At 43.5% G+C, this 11,305-nt stretch overlaps 1 protein-coding gene across 1 annotated transcript in view; it reads right to left on the reverse strand.

Moving 5' to 3' along the window:
• kif1aa (kinesin family member 1Aa) overlaps positions 1-10,928 on the reverse strand; it is a 269,784-nt gene extending 258,856 nt beyond the window's left edge. The window contains exon 1 of the mRNA XM_048604503.1: positions 10,823-10,928. The gene's annotated coding sequence lies outside the window, so the exon portion shown is untranslated. The remainder of the gene's footprint in view (positions 1-10,822) is intronic.
• Between the last annotated feature and the right edge of the window lie 377 nt (positions 10,929-11,305).

The following is an 11,305-nucleotide window of genomic DNA, read 5'->3' on the forward strand; positions in this document are numbered from 1 at the left end:
TTGGAGTGAAGCCTCTTGGAGCTAAGCATGAACAACCTGGAATGATAGTTCCTCCACACTCACTTAGCCCTCTCCTCAACAACAATTGGAGATGTCGTGGTGATGTTTGCACAAAACTACATCTCACTTTCCTGTGACACAGACTGCAGAATCCCCCAACATAAGATACCGGCAGCGCTTGTACCAGACAAACGAGTTTTGTTCTTTACTCTTTAAGTATCAGAGAAAGCAACATGTTCTGGAATTTTCCTTTTCAATTAAGGCTTTCCAATGTAGACAGAATCATGACCAATGATTTCCTGGGCTACTTTGCGAATAGATAATACATCTGGGAAAAGCCTGAAAGAAAATACGGGATTGTCCTGACTGAAAAAGCAAATTCTTCTCAAGTGCTAGCCAACTCGGCATCGCCAATTAATTCAGCCTTGCCCCCTTGTCTCTTCTTTTTCATCAGCCTCAAGGTTATTCTTCCCTCTTGGTTTATTCATACCTACCTCAACAACTTGTCTTTAATGGTTTCTCCTCCCATACATACAAAGCCATGTTCTACTCTCCATCCTCAATTTCTCATTTACAGGTTGCTCCAAGGCAATATCTTCACAGATTTAATGTTTTTCCAGCAACACTTGGCACAAACCTTCTAACCTCCTCCATTGATCCAAAGACAACTTTCCCAACTGCCAGTTCAACAATCAGACTTCAACAAAACAAAGCCTCGACCAGATTGGCATTAGCATAGCCAAAGTCATCTTCATTGGGTTCCCACTGGCATCACTGAGAATTCAATTTCAACACTGGCCCAACATTCAAAATCTGCCAAGTCAGGGCTCCTTGCTCAGGCCCAAACTGAGCATTCCAGTGTATCTAGTCTATCATCCAGATTGCTTTGCTCGATCTCGGTGCCTGCTTCCTTCTCCACCATTGTGAAATTTGGCCCAGGCATTTGTCATATCTTGCTTCTACCTCTGTTTTGCTCTGCTGGCTGGTCTCCTCTTCCCTATTCCTGACCCTAACTCTAACCCTAATCCCAACTCTAATCCTAACTCTAACCCTACCACAACTGCGCAGTTGAGGGTGGCGTGGCAGCTCAGTGTGCCTCACAGCGCCGGGGACCCAGGTTCGATTCCACCCTCGGATGACTGTCTGTGTCGCGTTTGCATGTTCTCCCCGTGTCTGCGTGGGTTTCCTCCAGGTGCTCCGGTTTCCTCCCACAGTCCAAAGATGTGCAGGCTAGGTGGATTGGCCATGGGAAATGCAGGGTTACAGGGATGCAGTGGGTCTGGGTGGGATGCTCTTTGGAGGGTTGGTGTGGGCTTGATGGGCCGAATGGCCTGTTTCCTCGCTGTAGGGATTCTACAATTCTGTGAACATTTTCAGAAAATCATAAAACCTGCTTAACAATCCATTGCTGATGACTAGATCTGTAACAGTTTAGGAACATATCCTTTAGAGAGCACTTCCCTCGATTTAATCACTCTTTTGAGAAGCGGTTTTGAGAAGCCCTCTGCAAGCCGTCTCCTTCTGTTTTCTTTAACTTTGTCCCTCCTGCTAGCTGAGCACTGCATTTTTTCCCCATCCACAGCAGAAGCACTACAGAACTGTGAAAAGACTTAGAGTGATTTAATGTTTGATGCAATTCTCTAGAACCTATTTTAGACCATCTGCAAAAGTAGAAATTAATTATCGATGATGAGGGAGGAGCAATGGAAATTATCCATTCCAGGGAGGGAAACAGAAAGTAAGACCATGGGGAGTAACCATTATAGGTGTATCTGCCCATGATAGTACTGGTAGGATTGAGCAGTGCACTGTCCTTAAAAAGTCACAAGTTCAAACGAGTGGCATTCCCCGTCGTGTTGTGTGGCACTAACTCCATGCTAAATGGGATAGATACAGATCGGAAATGAGAGATCTTTGAAGCACTGTGGGTACATCAGCAGAAGTGTTTCTATCAAAAAAGTACAAAGACTAGGAAGTTATTCCAGCCTCCAGAACCAGAGCTTACAATCTAGGGAAATGGGGTAGGCCACTGACGACTGAGATGGAGAGAAATGTCTTCACCTGGAGAGTGGTCAGCCTGTGGAATTCGGAGAAAATGGTTGTGGCCAAAACACGGGTCTGATGAATGAGGAGAGGTTGACTAGGTTGGGATTGTTCAGACGAATGAGGGGGGATTTTATAGAGACTTATAAAATTCTAACAGGACGGGACAGGGTAGATGCAGGGAGGGTATTCCCGATGGTGGGTGTGTCCAGAACCGGGGGTCACAGTATGAGGATTCGGGGTAGACCATTTAGGACGGAGATGAGGAGACATTTCTTCACCCAAAGAGAGGTGAGTCTGTGGAATTCACTGCCACAGGAAGTAGTTGACACCAAAACATTGAATGTATTCAAGAGGTGACTAGATATAGCACTTGGGGTGAATGGGATAAAAATTTATGGAGAGAAAGCAGGGTTAGAGCTATCGAGTTGGACAATCAGCCATGATCGTGATGAATGGTGGAGCAGGCTTGAAGGGCAGAATGGCCTCCTACTGCTCCTATCATCTATGTTTCTATGCTTTTATGTTTCTAGCGAATGCTTTCAAGAAGGAGTTAGATATAACTCTCAGGGCTCAAGAATCAAAGGGTATGAGGCAAAAGCTGATACCGAACTCAATTATTAGCCATGTTCATATTAAATGGTAGGCAAGTTTGAGGGGCTGAATGGCCTACTCTTGCTCTCTTTTTCCATGTTTCTTTAAAAATATATAAATTCAGCCTGAATTGGAGTAATTCTGGGCACCACACTTTGGGAACAACATGAAAGCTTCGGAAGGAGGGCACAGAAGAGATTTCCTCGAATAATTCTGGGGATAAGGGAATTACAGCTATTTGGATATACTACAGAAACTAAAGCTACAGGGGACTTGAACAAGGTGCAGATAATAAAGAGAAATTCTTTTAATAGACTGAGAAGCCAATAACCCCAAGATACAGATTTAAAGTGATGGACAGAAGAACCAGAGAGGACATGAAGAAAAGTGTTTTATCCACCTGTTATGATTTGGAATGCACTTCCTGACAGGGTGATTGACATGAATTCAGCAGAAACTTTCAAAAGAAAAACTTCATTAACCACCAAAGAAGAAAAAGTAGGATTGTGGGGGAGGAAGCAGATTGCTTTCTGGAAGAACCATAGATCAAAGAGCTTCCTTTTATATTGTACTATGAACCTATGAGGGAAAGATCTTTTTGTTTGGAGGACATCCATTTCAGGCCCAGTACATCATAGCAGGACAGTGTCCTTCAGCTGCTTCATAAATAATCTTCCCTTCATCATAAGGTCAGAAGAAGCAATATTCGCTGATCGCTGCAGAGTGTTTAATTACATTTACAATTCCTTGGACAATAAAGCAGCCTCTGTCTATGTGCAGCAAGCACTGGACAGCAAAAACTTTGCACCAATAAGTAGCAAGTAATATTCACTGGCATCGACAACCTCCAAACAAAAGAGGTTCGATCTATCTCTCCTTAACATTCAATGACATTACAATTATTAATACTCTCACAATCATACTGGAGTTACCATTGAGCAGAAACCTAACCACTCCAGACACTTAAATATGGTGGCTACAAGAGCAGGTCAGAGGTTATATGGCGACTGACTTGCCTCTTGACTCCTTAAAGTCTCCCAGGCACACGCCAGGAGTGTCATTGGCTGGATGAATGGACCTTCAGCAACACTCAGGAAGATCCGAGTCTACATTATTCAAAACAAAGCTGCCCAATGGATCAACATCCCATGCTCCACTTGAAATATTCATTTCTTCTCTGACCGTGGCTACAATGTCTACAATTTACAACATTCACTACAGTGAATCTGCCAAGTCTTCTTTGACATCCAAAATCAGAGCCGTCCAACATCAAGAAGAATAAGAGTTTAGGTTAATGAAAGCAGCTTGCTACCACCTTCTCAAAAACTACTGAGCTAGCTGGAGACCACCCTCAAATAAATACATTAAAAAGAAAGAGTAGCATAGCAGTGATTATCAGCCATTACACAAGGAATGGCAGTAGTGGCAATTATGCACTATACAAAGAAAGAGGAACCAGTGAAGATCACTAATAATAAAGATTAGTGAAAGTTATCAACTAAGACAGAAATGGGGAGAGAGAGAAAGAGAGAAAATGAGGGAGATGGGTGGAAGGCAACACTGAGGATTACCTATTACAACAGTAAAATACCATTAAAGGTAACAAAAAAAAACTGCCATAGATTTCATAGAGAGATCTCTGGGATGGAAGATGGGACATAATTGTGACAAAAATAGCAAAAGCTTTTAAGACGTGCCAGAAATCAAAAAACCATTAAGGATTGTATAGGGCCCCCGCAGGATACTGTGATCCAGCTTCTAACTATTTCTCAGGTTATGGCAGAGCTAATAAATAACTATTTTGTGTCAGTCTATGCTCCAATGGATGACATTTCTGTTCCAGATTGAGGTAAGGCAGGGTGTTCAACACCAGCAGCGTTAAACAGCATAGAACAGCATTAGTAATATTAACATAGTTAACAACATCATTTGGATAAGTTAGCAAAGCTCAAAATGAATAGAGTTCCAGGTCCAGATAACAATAATCCTTGAATGATTAAAGAAATGGAACAAATGTGTTGTGAAATCCCTACCCATATCTTAAATAGCACAAATGCAGTCAGGTATGCTTCCTCTAGACTGACAACTGACTGACATAATCTCCATTTTCAAAAAACGGTGATAAATCAGTGACAGGTAATTACAGGCCTATCAAGCTGACATCCATTATTGGGAATATGCTAGAAGGAATCCTGAGAAATGCCATTTGTGATCTCCCATGGCGAGCAAAGGGGCAATTATACCTTCAGAACTCTGCAATTTCATAGATTTTTAGAAGAAGTTACAATAGCAGTAGAATCTGTTATATGAGGTCGACTTAATCCTTCAGAAAATGCCTGCTAATGCACCTCACTCCCGATTATTTCACAGAAAGAACTTTGCAGTTTCAGTATGGATTCAAAATGCTAGATTAGAAATTAGCTCCAACCGCTCAGACAGTAAGTTATAACTCAGGGATATACATTCATGATTTGTGTCCTCCAGGAATACATCCTAGGTCTATTACTTTTCATGACATTTATTAGTGAGGTGGACAGTGGTGTTTGAACTATGGGTTGTTGGTGTAATTAAGTTTGAGGATAAAAAATTTAGAGTTATATAAGGAAAGATGTTGTTAAACATGAAAGGGTTCAGTAAAGATTTACAAGGATGTCGCGAGGATTGGAGGGTTTGAGCTATAGCGAAAGGATGAATAGGCTGGAGCTATTTTCCCCAGAGCATTAGAGGCTGAGGTTTATAGAGGTTTACAAAATCATGAGGGGCATGGATAGGGTGAATAGTCAAGGCTTTTTTTCCCAGGATAGGGGAGTCCAAAACTAGAGGGTATAGGCTTAAAGTGAGAGGCGAAAGATTTAAAAGGGACCTGAGGGGCAATGTTTTCACGCAGAGGATGGTGTGTGTATGGAATGAGCTGCAAGAGGAGGTGGTGGAGACTGGTACAATTACAACATTTAAAAGGCATCCGGATGGTTTGGAGGGATATGGGTCAAATGGGACTGGATCAGTTCAGGATATCTGGTTGGCATGGACAAGTTGGAACAATGAGTCTGTTTCTGTGCTGTACATCTCTCTGTCTCTATGACACTATGAATGATCCCCAGGTAAAGACCACTCAGATAGGCCTGGAGTCATACATCTATTTTGGCTGTGAACAAGTTCCCTTTTAGAGGTGGAAACGTTTAGTCACGATGCTCCAGCTATCACAATGTGTGGGCAGGATGGATCAGATTTATTTTTCCCCTGTTCCATCAAATTCATATGTGCATATTTCACATGGAGAGGCAGCAGTGAAGATTATCCATTACACATAGAGAGACTGCAGTGAGGATTGCCTGTTACACAAAAAGAGAGGCAGCAAATTAGAAATGCAGCTAGGGATGGGTGATAAACCCTGCTTTACCAGTGAGAACCATATCCCAAGATCACATATTTTAATTAACAGGATTTCTGATGCTAATTAGCACAGGAACAACATTAGTGGCATATACCACAGGATGCATTTTCCTTTTATTAATCTAGCCGATTACAAAGCATTGCACAGTATTTACAATGCAGAAACAGGCCATTCAGCCAACAAGGCCTATGCTGGTGTTTTGTTCTCCACCTTTCTTTATCTAATGGCATTTTCATAACCTTACGCTCCCTTCTCCTTCAGTAAACATACCCTTAATGTTAGTCACCTTAACAACTCCCTGCAGTCTTGAGTTCCACATCCAGCCACTCTCTAGGAAAAGACGTTTCTCCTGAACTTCTATATTGGCCTTATTAGTAGCCATCTTCTGTTTATTGTCTCTGGTTGCAGTCCTGCCCACAGGTGGAAATACCTCTATGACTACCCTATAAAACCCTTTCCTATGGCCTCTAGCAACTCACCCATAGGTCTTTCCTTTTTTAGAGAAAAGATCCCCAGCCTGTTTGACATTTCCTAACCAGTATCAACCTCTCAGTCCTGGTATCGTTCTTATTAACTTTTTTGAAAATTTCTCCCTAACTCTTCACAATACTCTAATATGCTTCAGTAATAACCATGGCCTCATATAAGTTGAACATAACTTCGCAGCTGTTCAATTCTATCCTTCTAGAAATAAACTTTGGTGCTTTGTCAATATAACAATCTCACTAACCTGTCTCACTGCTTTAAATGATTTGTGTAACTCCGTCCCCAGATCTCAGTGCTCCTTTCGTCTGTTTAAAGTATTTTCCTGGTAGGAAGTATCAACTCTGATTCTTTCTGCACAATGCATTACTGAACCATGGAAAGCAGACAAGGACCTTGTATGTTCTATTCCCAGGCCATGCTGACTGCACTGAGTGGAGGTAGATGTAGGATGCTTTTCTTGGCCTTGGTATGGATGTGGGCATCACTAGCAATACACTTACTTTATTTGATCTGAGTGTCTTGCTAGGCCATCACAGAGGGTAGTTAACAATCAAGCACATTGCAGTGGGTGTCGAGTCACATGTAGACCAGAACAGGTTTCCTTCCCAAAGGGTAGGAGTGAACCAAATGAGTATTTACAATAATTAATGACAGTTGGCTTGGTCACCAACGCTGGTCTCCTTTTCTTTTGTCACGTCCAGAGGCAGATAAGGCAGACTAAGCAAGTGCTTACATTTGTTTCCTGGCTAGATTTTTGTGAAACAATGGGTCACCAGCCTTTCAGCAGAGGCTATGCCTTGAGGATCACCCCTCCACATCAAGAAGGCTGATCAAGAGACTATCCGGCTCTTGCCTCCTGCCATGGGTATACTGGAAGGACTGACAGGCTGATACTCCACCTGAGAGACCATGGTACGAATGCATCTTCCATCAAAGCCTGGGTGAGGACTCAAACTCAGAGTCACTGATTGTACCTCAGGACCTCCCCCATTATTGAAATTTACTTTATACTATAGCTTTATTGTTTGAATTTAACATTTCCCTGTTACCATGGTGGAGTTCGAATCTATATCCCCAGACCATTAAGCCTAAGCCTCTGTATTACTAGGCCGATGACATGTTAACTCGCTGTCTCCTAAAGTTGCCCGATTAATGCTGAAAAGAGTTAGACAAAAAAAAAACGATTGTGCTTTGTGTGATGGTCCAATAGGCTGAGGAATGGTAACAGAGCGCAAACACTGCTCTTGCAGCTGCACTCTATCCCAAGTATCCAGAAGTGGAGAGGGAAAAGAGAGTACAGACGTATTTCAAAGCAGGCTGCATTCATCCATATCCCCATTAGAGAAAATACAAGCTCTCTCAGAAGAGCTGGGCTCATATCCTCAGTCACACCCTGCAGCCCTCCCCCACCTGACCCTAACGAAGCTTAGATCTTGGTTGGCAGAGCTAATGTTGGCTCTTGTCATGCTCACTCCTGGCATTCCTCATTTCCTGCACAGTAAAATGGCTGAACACAAACATCAAAGCCTTTAAATGTCGAAGCGAATCGGAAATTGCTGGAGAAACACAGCAGGTCTGGCAGCATCTGTGGAGAGAAAACTGTTAACATTTTGGGTCCAGTGCCCCTTCTTCAGAACTCTTCATTTCTGAAGAAGGGGCGTTAGACCTGAAAAAAAAATTAACACTGCTTTCTCTCCAAAGATGCCGCCAGACCTGCTGAATTTTTCCAGCAATTTCTGATTTGGTTTCTGACTTCCAGCATCCGCAGTTCTTTGCTTTTTTATTTCTTTAAACGTTAAAGTAGGCCTCTCATTACAGAGATCTGAAAATAGGTGAGACAGGGTCTTTGCCTATTTAATGTCGCCCTTCCCTATCATTATCCATTAGCAATTACTGTACGAGTAGGTAAACAAATGGCTGTGAATTAAAGGCTGTAGTCCAAGTTCATAGGCTGACATTATCAAGATTGCATCTCATTGCCTTGGCACCTATTATTAAATCAAATATCATGTTCCAAACACCAGATGGAGAATTTTGTTAAAATTAACTGCGGGTTTTATTTTCCTATTAAACTGCAGTGGTGATGTCACAACGACATACCAACAATACCGTTGACAGATACCCCAGCACAACAACAAGCCCCTGCTTAAAATGAAACAGTAAATGCCAGTGCAAAACATACACGCAAGCACACAATAGCACAAAGTCAGCTGAAGGCTGTAAATTAATCTCCAAACTCAGATGTTTAGACACCATAGAAGCTCTGCTTTCTCAGCTGATGACGCCAACACAGGCCCTTGATTAGGTTAACATCTTTTAACTCTGCCCCAAGCTCCCACTTATTTTCTCGGAAGGGATTCTGAATCAGTACAATGCAGGCGACAACAAAAAAAAAAATCTGCATGTTAAAAAATACGAATTACCATTCAACAAGACGGAGTGCAGGCAGGTTATGGTTCATTGGCATGGTTTACACAACAGTCCTGCCTGGCCTGTTGTTTCTGATGTGAGTGACAAACTAAGTTACATTCCCAGGGACATGATTCCACCTGCTGCTGTATCCACTCCTGGTATTTGGGTCTGCACATTCACTTTCCCTGGCACCTCTACCAATCTGACCTATTAGTATTTAATTAGATAGACCAATTGGGTTGAGGAATCATGCAAATGTGGGATAAGCTGTTTGTCAGTAACAGGTACGTTTTCTTGGGTACAGGTGTGTCCTGAAGCATCCAGGCCATCTGCCATTAAACTTAACCATCCCCGCTAGGTAAGAATGCGCAGATTGCAAAACCCTGGGATAGAGGCAGGACTCCGGCAACACACAGACTATTTCTTGTTCAAAAAAAAAACAAGGCATAGAGGGAGGGGTGAGCGAGTTTTAAAAAGCGCTCCCTTGATGATAGCCCATTAAGAATAAACCTCCTTAACCCATTAGCAGATGGCAAACCAAGATGGATCTGCATTGCCTTCCATCCCTGGGAATAAAGACAGAGCCTACTGGCAGAGGTTACACAGAAATAAGATAACTCGCTCTGGCGGCCATTTTAGATACTTGTTTTTTTTTTATTTTAAAAAAGTCACTGTGTAATGTAACACAATACCAGCAGAATACTTGTGCAGTAATAAACTTCAAACTGACTATCTCTAAAGAAACCGGGCAGGGATTTTAATATGGAAGCTGCCCTCATATGATTTTTTTTTCATAAAGTGTTTACATTAACAATTAAACATCTCCTCAGGAGCAGAAATAAACTTGAAAAATCATCAATCGTGGATGACTTTGGATCAGAACTGAGGATGGACAGTGCCATGACACCATTGCAATTCGCTCCCGTCATCAGCCAACTTTAAACACTAGCCATTGCCATCTTTGGTGTGATTCAGCACCATTGATTATCTGGTAGTCCGCACTGAATCAGCTCTGATGGGGTGAGCTCTGTTCACTGCCTACAGCAGGCAATGTGTCTGCTGATGGATGCATCTCAAGCCAGTGCTGCTGGCTTTGTCCCCAACTGTGTCTGGGTGGGTGTTGCCAACAAATTGGTGGAGGTGAATGGAAACATACTGCACCTGCTCCAGCAGCATCTCCTGAGACAGGGATAGACACATACAGGCAAACACGAACACACAGATACATATACATGCAAATACAGACACACACCCCGACATATGGACATGCATGCATCTACAGATACATACATTGAGACACACATATATTCAGACACAGAATCAGACAGATACATGCATTGAGACACACAGAGAATCCGACACATACAGAGGATACAGACAATGGTGTACAGGCACAGAAAGGATGATGGAGGAAATAAAGGAGAGGGAAAAAAAGAGATAGAAGAAGGAAGGGAGCAATCAGTCAAGTCCCTTCTTTCTGACTCTCCATCTCTATCTCTCTCTCTCACACACACACTTACAGCTACAGATCAGGGTGGAGACCTGCGGGAAATTCCTCCTGACGGTTTACCGCAACAAAGAGCGGAGAGAATCAGCACTCCCACCCTCGCTGGCCTGCGGATACTGTCGAGCGAAAAACAATCCCATCACACGCTCCACAAACACACACACACAAAAGCTTCGCCTTCCCTCTCTCGCTGAGCTGAGAATTCATTCAAAACCTTATGAAATGGGGCGGAGGGAGAGGCTTCCAACTCCCAGACAGAAGGTGACGTTGAGCGAGAGCAGCAGGTTTTGTAGAAATGAAACAGGATGGCAATGCGGTAGTGAATGAAGCTGGGAGCTGTCCACTGAACAAAAACAGAGAGAGCTTGTCAGGTTCTGGTTGCTTACCTGCTGTTGGGAGTGTGGGCTTCTTCACTCCATCGTCACTGGTGCTGATGTTGGTGACTCAGTGGCCGGTTGCTGCTTTCACGGAGGAGGGAGCCTGTTAACCGGGCACCGTGCGGATCCCAGTGTCTCTGCTGACCTCAGTGCGTTCCCGGAGCTGCACCCTCCCCTCTCTCTCTCCCGTCTCCTCCCCTCCCGTCCACACTCACGTGTGCGGCTGCGGACTACTTCACTGCGGCACCGGCTTTGACCAGGGGCCAGAGCCCCCCCGGGGCTGGGGAGCGAAGCTACGGGGGTGGGGGGCAGGGCACGGTAGCTGGGTTAAATTCCAGACCCTGGGCTCCTGTACACGGTTAGGGACAGGACCCGCAATAATTAGCGCAAGCAAGGACCCAACACAGCTATAGAGTCTTAGAGATGTACAGCATGGAAACAGACCCTTCGGCCCAACTGGTCCATGCTGACCAGGTATAGATTCACAGAATC

Source organism: Rhincodon typus, chromosome 13 (genome assembly GCF_021869965.1).
Source record: "Rhincodon typus isolate 14 chromosome 13, sRhiTyp1.1, whole genome shotgun sequence".
Classification (NCBI taxonomy): Eukaryota; Metazoa; Chordata; class Chondrichthyes; order Orectolobiformes; family Rhincodontidae; genus Rhincodon; species Rhincodon typus.